We start from the raw sequence: 16,136 nt of genomic DNA, 5'->3' as shown, positions 1-16,136 counted from the left end.
ATGAAGTACGATGCGCATAACTTTCAAAAACACGACCGACACGTAGGCTGTGATTCAAGCTCCATTCTCCGTCCGAGCCATAACCCCGAACGCCGAACCGAGTCGCCCGGAAGCAGTATCCACAGCAGTTTCCACCCTGACAAGTACGATGCGTACTTCCTACGCGCCGGACGGGTCGCCACATACGGCACGTCACGGCATCCGGAAAACAAGCATATCAGCTACGATTCGTCCACAACTCAATCAACGGCTACGAGACGGACCAGCTTGCAGCAGGTACGAGACAGAGCAACAAGCAGCGTGTACGACACGAACACATTATGAATCCCATCGCGCAGGTCATACCAGTACTCTACATCTATGACCGCATCAGGAACCGACTCCGACGGCGCAGATGGTAAGTCAGACACCTACCACACAAACAAACGACACGTACCTGCAAAATGGTACTAACACACAGGGGATCCACATCCTGGCCACTAATAACAGCCCACCATAGAGGTTGCATGGCCAGCACCACTACCCCCCCACCCATTGGGCTTATGTTACCCATCACCCCTGCCACCCCCACTCATAGGGCTTATGTTGGCCATCACCCCTGCCACCCCCACCCATATGGGATCTGTTGGCCATCACCCCTGCCACCCCCACTCATAGGGCTTATGTTGCCCATCACTCCTGCCCCCCCCCAAATAGGGCTTATGTTGCCCATCACCCCTGCTACCCCCACTCATAGGGCTTATGTTGCCCATCACCCCTGCCACCCCCACTCATAGGGGACCTGTTGCCCATCACCCCTGCCACACCCACCCATAGGGGACATGTTGCCCATCACTACTGCCACCCCCACTCATAGGGATTATGTTGGCCATCACCCCTGCCACCCCAACTCACAGGGCTTATGTTACCCATCACCCCTGCCACCCCCACTCATAGGGCTTATGTTGCCCATCTCCCCAGCCACCCCCACACAAAGGAAATATGTTGCCCATCACCACTGCCACCCCCACCCATAGGGGAGCTGTTGCCCATCACCCCTGCCACCCCCACTCATAGGGCTTATGTTGTCCATCACCCCTGCCACCCCCACTCATAGGGTTTATGTTGCCCATCACCCCTGCCACCCCCACTCATAGGGCTTATGTTGCCCATCACCCCTGCCACCCCCACCCATAGGGGACCTGTTGCCCAGCACTACTACCACCCTCACCGATAGGGGACCTGTTGCCCAGCACTACTGCCACCCCCACCAATAGGGGACCTGTTGCCCAGCACTCCTGTCACCCCTACCCACAGGGGACCTGTTGTCCAGCACTACTGCCACCCCCACCCATAGGGGACCTGTTGCCCATAACCCCTGCCACCCCCACTCATAGGGCTTATGTTGCCCATCACCCCTGCCACCCCCACTCATAGGGGACCTGTTGCCCATCACCCCTGCCACACCCACCCATAGGGGACCTGTTGCCCATCACTACTGCCACCCCCACTCATAGGGCTTATGTTGGCCATCACCCCTGCCAACCCCACTCACAGGGCTTATGTTACCCATCGCCCCTGCCACCCCCACTCATAGGGCTTATGTTGCCCATCTCCCCAGCCACCCCCACACAAAGGAAATATGTTGCCCATCACCACTGCCACCCCCACCCATAGGGGAGCTGTTGCCCATCACCCCTGCCACCCCCACTCATAGGGTTTATGTTGCCCATCACCCCTGCCACCCCCACTCATAGGGCTTATGTTGCCCATCACCCCTGCCACCCCCACCCATAGGGGACCTGTTTCCCAGCACTACTACCACCCTCACCGATAGGGGACCTGTTGCCCAGCACTCCTGTCACCCCTACCCACAGGGGACCTGTTGTCCAGCACTACTGCCACCCCCACCCATAGGGGACCTGTTGCCCATAACCCCTGCCACCCCCACTCATAGGGCATATGTTGCCCATCACCCCTGCCACCCCCACTCATAGGGCATTTGTTGCCCATCACCCCTGCCACCCCCACTCATAGGATGGGTGATGTGCCACGCATTCATCATACTCCAACATTAGGTATGTCAGCAAAATACATCCCCCTAACATCATGACAACAGTGTGTACTCGTTGACAAATTCCCACAATAGTGATTATGACTTCGAACATACAATGTAATTAAAAGCACATGTGTGACCAACAAATGAGTGTGCCCTACACAAGGCAAGCATCACTATAGCACTCTGTCAATGTAAAAATAACACCCCCTCACTGTGTAGAACAAAAGTTAAGTGCGGGCTTCCTAACTGCAGCAAATGTCGAGCATTGTGGTGATGGGGTCTGAACCCCCCCTCATCACAGTGAACAAAAGGTAAGTGTCATCATGGTCAAAGCTGAAAATGCCAAACAGCATGTCTAATTCCCAGTCCCAACACATCAAACACTTCTGGGGCAAAGTAGTGGTTGTGTCCCATACCCACAGAGATATGGTGAGGCTAACAGTGCTGTGAAAACCTAACATACTCTCGGCCATGTGCAGACAAGCGCTACCCATGGGGGCTGACAATGCATACAGTGTACAATGACACAAGAGCAGAAGTGACCATCACAAAGCATACACACATCTCGAAAATAGTCACACTAATCAAAACAACCTGTGTAGACTTTAGGTGTCAGCTCACAAACTCACATTCCATGCCAGCAATGGCACCTAACAACCAGGATGAATGTGCACAATGATGTGATATGACTCACAGGGACAGCAGGGCAAATCACAGAAACAGCATCCAGACAATGGCCCGCAACAGCAATACCAATGCACTGATGCAGATGCACAAACACAAACAGGCAACCTCACACTGCACATCTGACACAACATGTGTGTGTGTGTGTCTCAGTATCCCCAGGCAACTACACAACACATGAGGGGGGCTGAACCACAGTGACACAGATGTGGACACAGTGCCATACAAACGTAAACCATCATTGGGACACCCTTAGTGGGCAATCAGGCATTGTGAGATGAGAGGGAGCACAACAGACACATGTGGCACAAGCTGGAATGAACACCAACTAACACAGCAAAAGACTGAAACACAACAGCACTACCCCCAGGGACCAGACATTGGGGTGACACAAGCATGCATGACACCTCCACTGTGGTGACAAAGGTAGATGTCGTACAAACTGGGAAACCCAGACATGTGTCCTGTGCCACAAACGTACATCACACCTACACAAACACAAATCACTCAGCATGGCCCGTCATCCATGGACAAACGAGAGCTAGGGGCCCATCCATGCAAACATTTACATCAGTCCACCCTCAACACCACACACCCTGAACTGCAACAATGTGCATCTGTGAAGCCCGCATGGACAGGTGACATTGCACATGCACCCAGAACAAACACAGGAATGTTGGGAGGAACTAAGGTGCACAGACTCATCACACAAGGACAGTTTACAACCCTGGTGAATGACAGACATACTGCACAGTATGGGGTACATGGCCATTAAGTCAAAGCTCACGTAAGCCTCCGAATTCCTGCCACAGTCCCAGGGCAATGCAGAAGCCTAGGGGAACCACAAAGCACACATGCTGACACCTGCAAACATTGCAGCCCTGAACCCGACAAGTGGGAGCAGTCACAGACACATACACATGTCTCAATCACTGAAAGGTACCACCTAGGGACAACTACATGATATTGCGAACAAATAAGTGCCTTGAGGACCCCTGACTGTGTCCCATCTGCGTCTGACAACATCATCACCACTCACTCAGAACTGACAAATCCCAATGATGAAACACCAATTAACAGTAGTGTGTCATGCACCCACACATCTGGTAGCCCATGGAAAAGTTGTGGGATGAACACAGTACCACTCAGCAAGCATCAACAACAGGAACATATCAAAGGAACACTGCCTGTATATGAAAAGGGATGTGGACACACACACACATGCTCATACAACACACACCATGGGCCCAGGCTATGTCATGGGACAACACACTTACTTGAGGGGACCCAACTCCTGTGGAAGCCCAGCTGTGCCAAACATAGTCACAGCATGTCTCAGTCATGTCAGCAGAACACTTGGTCAGTCAGCCATCAGTTACCACACAATGAAGGCTCTGGTCACAACATCCTGGGTACGGGAGTCTCCCCTAAATCATCTGCACATACTCAAAACATATGTACAGCAAGTTGCACAGAGCACCCAGTTGCTCCTATACCAATGATGCCCATACCTGTAGGTCCAGTGGTTATGCGCACAAAGTCTGTGAAATAGACAAATTGGACAATGGGAAGCACATCATATGTGCATGGGTGCAAGCCAGAGATGTGACCATGCAAATGAAATGTTCACAGAGATGTCCACAAATAGTTGATCATGACACACCCAGGTAGCAGCAAAGGATGACATGGATAACGACCAGAATAGGATACATATCTCATGGACCACATGGAGTACCTCACATCAACACCTCAGTATTCAACATTGGAAACCAAGCATAACAGGTGCAAGGGCATGTTAAACATCATCAACCTAATGTACAGCTAAATCAAGTTCACAGGGATAAAGAAAAAAGCTTTATTCAGCATATTAATGGTAAACGTCCGTTCAAACAAAAGACCAATGGCCAGTCCATTATCAAATGCCCAGGAGTGAACAAAAGTGACAACTGTCACACGTTGCTTGCCTGCACTACTAAGGACAGGGAACATCCCCTCGGAGGGGAATACATGGGAGCATGCCAGGCACTGCAGGGACAGGATCAGTGCGCAGCAGAAGGAGGCAGTGAAGAGGTGGTGGATGCGGGAGGGACACTTGCAACTGCAGTGGAGCTGACTGAAGTGGTGGGTGCAGTCACAACTGTGGGGCATAAATCAGATGGGGTGGGTGCCGGCACAACTTCAGTGGGCATGTCAGATGGAGTGGATTGGGTCCCCACTGCAGTGCCTAAGTCAGACGGGGTGGTCGTGGACTCCACTGCAGTGCCTAAATCCATGTGAGCGGAATGGGGTGCAGGTGAGGTCGGCAGGACAGAGGGGGGGACAAGGTCCTCACATCAGTGGCACTAACCGTCTGACCAGTTGTGGAGGAGCAAGTGGTGGGGGGGAGGGCCTCAGCATTTTGGGGATGGTGTATCTGTGGGTGGGGGAACCCGGGGCAGGGAGTGGCAGGGGAACCTCTGGAGTGGTGGCCTGGGGGATGGAGGATGGAGACTTCGCCTTGGAGCTGCGTGGCGGCAGTGGGGTATTGCTGTTCCGGCTCTGGGGGGACTTGCGGGTGGGGGTCTCAGTCTGACTGCACCTGGGGGAGGGTGTCTGGGTGTGAGGGGCACTCCCCTCTGTGTGTGGGGACTTCCTCTTCCCCTTGTAATGTGGATCTGCTGGGTCGGTGGGGAAGAGACCAGGGTCACAGAGGAAGAGCTCCTGTGGAGATGGGGTTGCAGGTGAGGCAAGGGAAGGGGGCTGGGAGGGAGAGGTTTCGGAGCACTGCGGAGTGGTTGTGGATGACTGTGTGTGTGTGTGCTAACCATCCCCTGTGAGTGTGGTATCAGTCCAGTGCACTTGCTTGTGTGCACGTCTAGACCTTGGTTTGGGCTTTTGTGTGCTGCCCGTGTCTGTGGCTTTGTGAGAATGTGCAGGTGTGCGTGTGCTTGGGACAGGTAGGCTGCTAGGAATCGTGGGTGGTGCAGGGGTAGGAGGGGTGCGGGACAATTGGAGGAGGGACACTGCTGCCGTCAGGAAGGAGGCCATGGACTGATTGGTCCTCTGTAGGGCAGACATGCCCGATGAAATGCCCTCCATGAACGACACCAGTTGCGTCAACAGACTTGTGTGTGCATTTTGGACCTTCAGCATCGACGTCTGCCCTACATGGATCTGTCTAAGTAAGTCCACAGACTCCTCACTTAGGGCAGCAGGGGACACAGGGGCAGGTGGTGCGGTGCTGGCACAAAGGAGACATGCTCCCCAACACGGGACCCTCCAGGGACCTCTGGGGTGGGAGCCGATGGGAGGGTGGTGATGGTGGTGGTGGGGTGGTGGCGGGGACAGCCTCACTAGCTGGGGTTTGCTGGCTGCTGACACCCGCCTCCACAAGGGATTCATCCTCAGAGCTGCTGTGGCCCTCAGCTGGGGGGATGGTGCTGACGACTCCTCTGTGTGGCTCCACTCGCCCTCCGTGCCACTGGGTCCCCCCGACTCCTCTCCTTCTGTCCCTGTCAGGCTCTGTGGCTCCTCCTGGTCCGTGGAGCTGTCCCCTCCTGTGGCCGTGGATGTATCTGGATAGGAATAGGAAGTAAGAGAACAACATCAGTCACCTGCACTGACTGGACACACCACAGTGAGTACATCACATCACAGGGTAAGCCCTGGCATCATCAGCTGAACACAGCTCAAAGGGCCAACACTGTTTAGAATAAGCCAATTGTCATTCTCAACATCAACCATGGCATACATATCCCTCCTTGACTTGCACACATATGTCTGTTGCATGTTGGATGCTAATACCCCAATGGCCCGACATGCACCACCCACACATTAGTTGGACATACAAGTGAACATGTAGGAGCATGTCACTATACAGACAGCACATCTCTTGCTACTGACTCAGTACAGGTGTCCGGATGAAGGGATGGGCAGACTCATTTCACATGCTTGTGATGCATGCCAGCAACACACACTATGATGTTCTCATGTCCTGATGGGCAATGCAACAATGGGGTGCGTGCTGCACACTTGAACACAATGCAGGATCACTCATAGCAAGTTAAATGCCATGGCACTGGCATGCCCTGAAAGTTAGTCAACACTGTCTCCTGTCACAGGGGCAGGGCATCCAGACAACAACAGTATGCACTGTGTCACAATCATAGCTCAGGGGTAAAGCTAACTCTGCAGATGACAGGTGCACTTGCCCAACCCCTGCAAACAACATATCCAGGACCCAGAAGACCCCACATCATGCAAATCAGACATAAGAGTCTCTGCAAACACAACTCCCTGTACATTAACACATCACAGTCTGCCATGCATGTAACTCAGCTGCCTGAAGGACACAGTTGCATACACCATTGTGTGCTGTCAGATGATCACACACCTATATGTCAAACAGGTCTTGTCTCTCACAGTCAATCAATCAATCAACAAAGCTTTATTTCGACATATAATATCATAAAAGCACATTTATACATAAAACACAATTCATAAAGGTATATTTTAAAAACATGTCGTAAAAGAATCTTTTTAAATACAATAAATATATTAAAAATATATTAAACTTTAGCAGCTTTGTGAGTAACAAGAAATAATTAAATTAATCTAATTATCTTCTGCCTAATCAGCCATGCCCAACCTAAAAATTTAGCCACCCCGCACACTATAGTAGTATTGACATCAGTCTTGCGAATTCTCAGTGCAGCAGAGTGGTCCCTCGTTCCGAGCTGCAGACAGACAGGTTTAAGCCATTTCATTCTGGGTTTTACATAAGCTGGGCAGACAAAAAAGAAATGGGAAATATTCTCAATAGCGCCCGAACAATTTGGGCAATCCAGAGGAGTCTTGTGTGGGGGATTCCACTTGCTAGTGCGATCGCGAAGGGGGAGGGTCCCAAATCTAAACTGAATAAAAAGTGATCTGTCCCTGGGCTTCGTGATAAAATCTAGATAGGGTTCCAGGTGGAGCGTAGGCTTGTGCTGACGAAATGCCTCAGTCAGTCTGCCTGGGTTTGGGTCCCTCAGCTCCTGTGCATCAACCCATGCCCAAAAAGCTCTTTTGGTTTCTTCCTTTGATAATGATGCCCCGGAATCCCAATCAGTTGTGAGGCCTGTTGCCACCAGAAGCTTCTTTATATTAGTTAGCCAACCAATATTGTGGGCACCTTGGAGATTCATGACCTCTCTTAGGCCGTCAGCATATCTAGAGAGCTCGGGGGTGCGCCATAACCGCGCCCAGTTTAAAAGGAGACGTAAGGTGGCTAAATCTTTAATGGAACGCCTGCCAAAATCACTCAATAATGGCTTAGTCGGAGTTCCCCTTGGGAATGATACAAGCTCCCTAAAGAACTTGTTTTCTCCAGTAACAAGTGCGTCTACACAACAGAAGCCCCATAGTTCTGGACCATAGAGAGCACAGCCTACCGCCTTTGCAGCGTATATATCCAGGGCTGGGGCGATGGGTTTAGTAGTGGACGCACGTAGTTCCCTTCCTAAAGCTCCTACTACCCGCCTATGGTTTAGCACCATTTTGTCAATATGAGGCTGCCATTTGAGTTTATCAGAGATTCTAATCCCCAAGTAGTCGAACTCTTTAACACGCTCTAGTGGTTTCCCATCAAGAGTCAAAGTGGATCTGAAGGATCTGCTTGGATTAAAATAAAGGAGTTTGGTTTTAGAGGTGTTGATGACAAGCCCCTCAACTTACAAAACAAAGAGAAGCGATCCAATAGCTTCTGCAATCCTGCTGGTGTTTTCGATATTAGAAGCGTATCGTCCGCAAAGAGTAATGCGGGGACTTTGTCACCTGCCAGAGCAGGGACATCAGCATTAGCTTCAAGCAGGAAAGAGACTACACCATTCACAAAAAGTGTGAAGAGTGTGGGGGCCAACACACAACCTTGACGAACCCCTCTGTTCACTGGGATTTTATCAGTTTCTTGCTCCTGGGACCCCCATCTAATGCGAGCAAAATTACCTTCATGCATCCGAATCAAAAGATTCAGGATGTAAGGTGGAATCCCCATCTCCTCCAGGATCAACCACAAGCGATCACGGGGGACCAGATCAAAGGCGGTCTTGAGGTCAATGAACGCCAGGTAAAGGCCACCCTTGCCAATAGTGACCACCTTCCAGTATAGGAGCACTAGCCTAAATGCCTGGTCGATCGTGCTTGTGCAGATTCTGAAGCCTGCCTGGAACTGTGAAATAATGTCATTATCGTCCGCCCAAGAGTGGATCCTCTCCAGGAGGACCTTACCGACCAACTTCTGTCCAGTATCTATAAGGCTAATTGGACGGTAGCTGGCTGGGTCCCCCCTTGGACCCCTCTTGTAAATGGGGATTACTTCAGCTCCCTTCCAAGACTTCGGTACCGGTGAGCCTTCCAGCAAAGCATTGATGAAAATCACGAAATACGCGGCCCATCCATCGATGTTAGCTTTGAATAAGTCACCCGGAACGCCATCTGGTCCCGGGGCCTTGGCGGATACAATCTTATTAATAGCTATCTCGACCTCTCTTTTCTCTATCCTGGTAAATAAAAACTGGTCAGGATGAATATCTGTGGTCCCCGCTTGGATGCAAAGATCACCCAATTGCTCCTCCCCTACATATAACTTCCTGAAATGTTCAAACCATTCCCTGTCCGTTATGTGGTTGGGTATTTGGTCCAGTTCGTGGCTATTGGATCTTCTAACTATAGACCAGAAGAGCTCACCGTTCTTTGAGTGGCTCGCAGTTTTTAAGCTATCCCAGCGCAGCTCTTCCCATTCCTTCTTAGCAGCTGCAAGGGCCTGCCTGTATTGCAATCTTGCTTGCCGGACCTAACCCAGGTTGTTGGATTTGATAGCAAGGACCAAGCTATCTTTTTTCAATCTGCAACTCTTATTAAACCACTTCTGTGCTAGCTTAGCACTTGGTTTGCGCTTTTTACTATGGTCAAGAAACAAGGTGCCGATCGAATCTATAGTTTCCACAAAGACTTTAACTGCAGCAGCAGGGCCAACCTTATCCCTGCAAACTGTAGAAAGCCTAAGGGTCTGATCAGCAAGAATTTCTTCAAGAGTGGTTAGTTTTGAGTTGCTCAAAATAAACTTGGGCCATTTGAGGAACCTGTTGCAGTTAGATGGCAAAACTGCCTTGGATAGCATTTGCATTCCCGATGGAGGGGTGTGCTCTTTCCTATGCCGCATTTCCAACATTTTGAGGGACAAGGGGTTATGATCACTGTTAATTGTTGGTATGATAGTCATATCTACAAAAAAATTCCATGCCCTCCTGTCAACCAATATGTAATCAATTCTGCTTTGGCAAGAGACCCTATTAAAAGTATTTGCTCCCACTGCGTCAGAGGTCGTGCACCCATTAACAGCTCTTAGCCCAAATTCTATCGCTAGAGCATTTATTTGGATTACAACCGGTGACCATCTCTTTACAGGCTTAAGTGATAGTGAGGGAATACCCCATCTAGCATCCTCGTCGTGTATTCCCAGGATGTTATCTGTGGCAAGCGGTTCAAATGAGCAGTTAAGGTCACCGGCAACAAAGAAAAGGGAACCAGAGGGACAGGAATGAAGCATATCTGAAAGGGCTGTAATGGTGGGAGATTTTGCGCCCCCTTGGGTTCCTCGGGCATAAACATTAAAAAATTCCCATGTATAGTTGCTCTTAGTACACTTGATGGAGAGTCTCATTACATCTGGTGTAGAGCAACTATTAAGGATGATCTTAAGATTAAGTTCTGCCCTAACCCATACCATAAGTCCACCAGATGGACGGCGGCGACCTGTCGAGGTAGCTGGTGCAAAAAAACAAGAAAACCCCGGCTTGTATAGTGGCTCGAGGCTCCAGGTTTCCTGGAACAAACATAGGTCATATCCCTCGATAAAATCATTCCAATCCGGAAGAGAAAGCTTGCTACGCAGACCTGCCACGTTCCAAAAAACAAGCTTAAGATAGCTAGAGGAGCCATCACGGGAAGTTAGAGCACTTAAGGGATGGTCCAAATGAGGATCAGTAATATTAGTAGGCCTCTGTGGTGAAATGACCAAAGTAGATAGTTCCAGACCCAGATGCTCTGGTGATATAGTAGAACCAGATATACAGCAACCTGGGGGGAGCAAAGGACTGCTTAGTGCACCTCCTCTGCCCTTCAGTCAGTCAACAGCCTCCAAACTACTGAACCGATTTTGCGTGAGGATAGGATCTAGAGGTGGTAGGGGTCTAGACCAGCCCCCTTGTGGCAATCCCCTCCCATTCCGGTGTACAAGTGTCCACCCATCCGATATTGTAGCAAAATGGCCAGGGGGATAGAAATAGGTCAAAGGAAGGGCGCAATTAGATGCTCCTGAGCTAAGATGTCTCCAGTTGCAAATGTACTCAACTATTTTGGGGTCATCGAAGTTGATTAGAATACAATCCTCCCTTCTGTTCTTCGCCAAGTGGCCTACCCATGGCACCCTCCTAACCATGAGTATCTTACAGGCTTTGTGCATTGGCAGTGGTCTGTTTTTATTGAGCCAATGCACAACCCTGTTCCTCAGAGTTATAGGGGATTCAACTTCATGCTTACCCAGTTCGGGGACCCCTGTTAGGATTACGACAAACGGGGAAACTTCAGGAGACAAATTTGGAATGTTTTCCCCCCTTGGGGCCTGGGATATAGAGATCCTAACATCCTCTTTGGGCTGGGTTATGTTATGCTGGGCGGGTTTCATGTGATCGGACGCTGCTGTGGACTTGTTAGCTACAGTTAGGGCCTGATGGTCTAAGGGCGATACTAACTGGTCATTGGAAACAGCCGGGACTTTTTCTACTCTGATATTATCCGATGGGTTGGGAACCCCAGATTGATCAATGTTGTTTAAAGAATCAACAATTCCCCCAAGACCTTGTTCAATCCTAAATAGATGTTGTTCGATCTTATGTATTCTATCCTCCACAGGGCGAAGGAGAAGCCTGATTGCATCATATATATTGGACAACTCAGGAGTCCTACCCTCATCCCTATCTGCTTCACTTGTCACCCCGCTAACATCCTGGCGCACCATTCTAATGGGTAATGAGTGAACTGGGGGTGCAACTTTATTTGCTAATACAGCCAAAGTGGGCTCCTCCAGAGGAGCAGGGGTCATTCTAGGGTTTCTGGGATGGCTCACAGGTTTTTGTTTCTTTCTGCCGATCTTGCCCTTCCCACCGTTAATGAAGGTACACCCTTGCTTGTTTTTAGGAATGGCCCCAGGATGCCTCTCACGCAGTTGCCTAGTGCTAGGCTCCGGTACTGTACTGGGAGCAAACGGCAACAAACAGGGAGAGATCAACGATGAGTCAGATGCCATGGACTGTTCTCCCAGGGAAACAGCAACTGTTCCACTGGGTAACAAATCTGGGGTCAGGGAATCAACATTAAAACATGCAGTGGCAGCGCCATTAGAAGCTTGATGTACAGGGGAGCGCGTGTTAGCAATGCGACCCATTGAGGACCTCCTGGCCACCGCAACGTCCTGTGAAACTCGGCGTTCCAACAGCGTAATTTCTTGGTCAATGACACAATTTACCTTAGTGATAAACTGATCCATAGTTCCAGTAAGATGAGCATTGGCCACTCTACCTTTAGTATCTTTCGGTGGCATAGTAAAGGCCGGCAAGTCGAAATAACAAGTTTAGGCACAGTGGGCTTCACAGGTCAGGCAGGGTCCGAACAGAGCAAAGGAGGGAAATAGACCCAACAATCTGTACAACACCGGCAATATACCCCTAGTGTTGACTCTCATACAAAAAAAGGACAACAGTACCTTAAAACATACGCTGGAGATGCGTCGTTAGGGGAGCCGCCCAGTCCAGTCTGTTCCTGTCAGTGACGGGCAAGGACGGGCCCGCCCTTGGCCCGGGCTTCACCCGGGCGCAGCCCGCGCGCGTCCCGCACTGCGGGGCACCAGCAGTGAAGAAATAGGGCCCAGGCGCTGCCTGATGACAACGACGGCAAGCGCCTGGGTCAGGGGCTGCTGGGAAGTGTAGTCTTTCCCTGCGGGCCGTTCCCCTCACTGCGGCGCTGATGGCGCTCAAATGCGGATAGATAAACTCTATGCTCCCCAACGGTGGCCGTTCCCCTCACGGCGGGCTCAAGCAGGCTCTGGCAGGCTCTAGGGTCGTGAGTCTCCCCTCGGTAAGCACGTCCCCTCTCACAGTCACATCTCAGATGTCCTGCTGACACTCTAAATCATGGACACCCCAGTTGTACGTAACAACAAGCCACACCATAATAACACAGAAGCAGACACCTGAAGGCACATGTCACTAAGCACAACCTGTAATTTGATACACAGGAGTGGGATTACAGAGTGTTTCTAAATTCCCTTGAGGAAGCATGACTGCCCAGGTCTACGTGAAACAGTGTTTGGCCCTGGACAGTAGTCAGGTGGCTAAGCAAGTGTGACATACTTGATATACATACTCCTGAGGCCCCAAAATTGGAGTCCCCGCTGCATGGGTTTGTTTGGGATACCTCAGCCACATGTGGTGAGTCAGACCAGCAATTGGAACACATCTCAAGGGCACACACAGATCACATGTCAGATCTCAGGCATTGGGCAAACAATTGACCCACCCATGAAACACACAAGAGTCACGGGAACAGAAGCTGTCCGGTAGCTGAAGCATAGCTGACTGCAGGGACACAGTGCCCTAGTGACACAAGCAACAGACTGTAGGGGCCACACCTGTGGAACGGATGAGTAGGGTGCATCAAACAATTGGGGGACCTGAGTATTGGACTACAAGACCAACGTAATGTGGAAGTGTGACCAGGCCAAAAGACTGCAAGTAGAATGTCAGACATAGTACACAGATTAGGCATGGACTTACCCCCTTCCTGCAGCTGTCTGGCCTTCAGCTGCCTATCCAGGTCCGGGAAGACCACCGCCAGGATCCGGAGCATGTGGGGGGTCAGGGTCCGGTGTCCGCCCCTCCTGCGTGGAGGTGACAGCTTCAGCTGGACTCTAGCTATCCTCTTCTGGCAGTTGCGGATCCGGAGCTTGTAGACCCCCACCGATCGACCTGCCCGGGCGATAGTCAGCCATATCTCTTGCTTCTGGTGGGCATCAACCTGTGAGGATGACAAAGTTAAAAGTACATTAACACACATGCCCCATATTTGTGCTGCACACATTTGGAGATACATGTTATCATCACAAAGGGAAATGAGTTACACAGGTAGTGCAACCATGGGGAAGGACAAATCACCTGCATGTCTGACATGTTAACAATACCTGGGAAGTTTAAGCTTGCACTAATGCACTTTAGCAGCAGGACACCTGTTCATTACATGTACCTACACACTTTGGGGGATGAAAATAGTCAGTGAGAATGCTTGCCACTGGTGTACACACTGCTAGTACTGCTAGTCAGACAACATGCACAATTAGGAAGGCAGTGGACTGCACACTCACCTGCTCCCCTGGTTTCCCATACAGCTTGCTGTACTGTGGAAGGAGCCCGCCCCGCAGGGCCTGGTTCTCCACCTCAGTGAAGGCTGGGGTCCTCTCCAGAGTAGGTGCCATAGCAGGAGCCAGAGGATACAGAGACAGCAGCAGTGGTAGCAGGGATGTGATCCAGTAGCATGTAGTGCAGGCAAGTGAGCTCCCTGGGGGCCAGCCAGCCTTATATCTGTGCTGCAGAGGCAGAATCTGCGCCATGTGTCCCAAGTGATAGGTCCAACATGGTTGCATTCTATGAATCTGGCCAATACATGGAAAAGTAAGACTCGTACACACCTTCCGCATCGTTCAAATATTCACCTTCATGAAACACCAGTAATTTCAACATTGTTGTAGGCATCCAACAGAATTTCCAGCGCACAACTCATACAAGTTTTGAATCCGCATCCGTCTCCATGACAGTCCAGAGTCAATGGGTGCGCCTGGCTCGGTCAACTGACTGTACAACGTGTATTTTGAAAATACACATGCACCCGTCTCCATACGATTCAATTGCCAAGGCGTACACCTGTCTCGGACCATGCTTGCCTGACGCGTACGCATGATAGTCACCCGTGTCGGACCTCATTGCATTCAATGGCAAAGCGTACGCATGGCTCGGTCATGAACCGTGCAATGCGTACGCATTGTCACCCGCGTCGAACCTCATTGCAGTCAATGGCAAAGCGTATGCACGGCTCGGTCATGAACCGTGCAATGCGTATGCATTGTCACCCGTGTCGGACCTCATTGCAGTCAATGGCAAAGCGTACGCACGGCTCGGTCATGAACCGTGCAATGCGTACGCATTGTCACCCGCGTCGGACCTCATTGCATTAAATGGCAAAGCATACGCACGGCTCGGTCATAAACCGTGCAATGCGTACGCATTGTCACCCGCGTCAAAGCTCATTGGTGTGACTATTCGACAGATTCAACACACAATTACTTGCCAGAGAGACCTGTGCACACCTGCCACACTACAGCATTGGCCACACAGTGTCTCATGGCATGTAAGACTGCATTCCCTGGGTGTTTGGGGGGGGCACATTTGGTTTGTTGGGTGGCACTTTTGTGCAGCCACTCCCAGGCTGTGCACATGTACATGGGGGCAGAATCCTTTGTGTGTGTTGCATATTACCACTGTGATGTGCAAATGTACAGTAATACTATAATCCCTTGCAAACAGGAGACACAGCCAGCAGCAAACACCATCACACAGCAACCACAGACACACTGACAACTCACACATCCCACAACCCACAAACCATCAGCACCTCATCCTAAAGCACACACACATACACCCAGCAAAACCAACACCAACCCGCCCTCACTTGCACTCTCACACACACATCCCTCACCACCACCACCCATCACCATGCCCCCAAAGAAGAATCCAAAGTTCACAGATAGTGAGTTAGAACTGCTGGTAGACGAGATCATCAGAGTAGAGCCACATTTGTTTGGTACATTGGCCAAAGGAACCCCATGTCACAGAAAACAAAGATGTGGGCGAGGATTGTTGACAAGGTGAACGCACATGCACCAGCAAGGCACACAAAGGACGATATCCAGAACAGGTGGTATGACGTGCACAGGAGGGTCAAGAAACTCATCGAAAAAGATCACGCCCTGAGTCAGTGCACCAGCGGTGGCCCTCCTGCCAAACCAGTATACTTCAGGACCTGGGAGGAGAAGGTGCCGGACATCCTACCACCAGAGAGTGTCCATGGCCTAACAGACATCCCAGAGCCTGGTGAGTACACAAACAACCTACCCAAGATTGTGTGGCAAGGGGACAGTGAAACCATGCACCGCAAGCAAAGCTACACTAACCAATAGATAATCATACCAAGACGTGTATGCCAGTCAGACAAACACCGTACCTGCCATCTCATAGTGACTTGGAACTGTGTCATGACATACACCAACCTACAAACAAATAGAGCAAGC

The sequence above is a fragment of the Triturus cristatus genome, chromosome 2_2 (assembly GCF_964204655.1).
Source record: "Triturus cristatus chromosome 2_2, aTriCri1.1, whole genome shotgun sequence".
Lineage (NCBI taxonomy): Eukaryota > Metazoa > Chordata > Amphibia > Caudata > Salamandridae > Triturus > Triturus cristatus.
The sequence above is the reverse complement of the archived record's forward strand: the minus strand, read 5'-3'. Positions refer to the sequence as shown.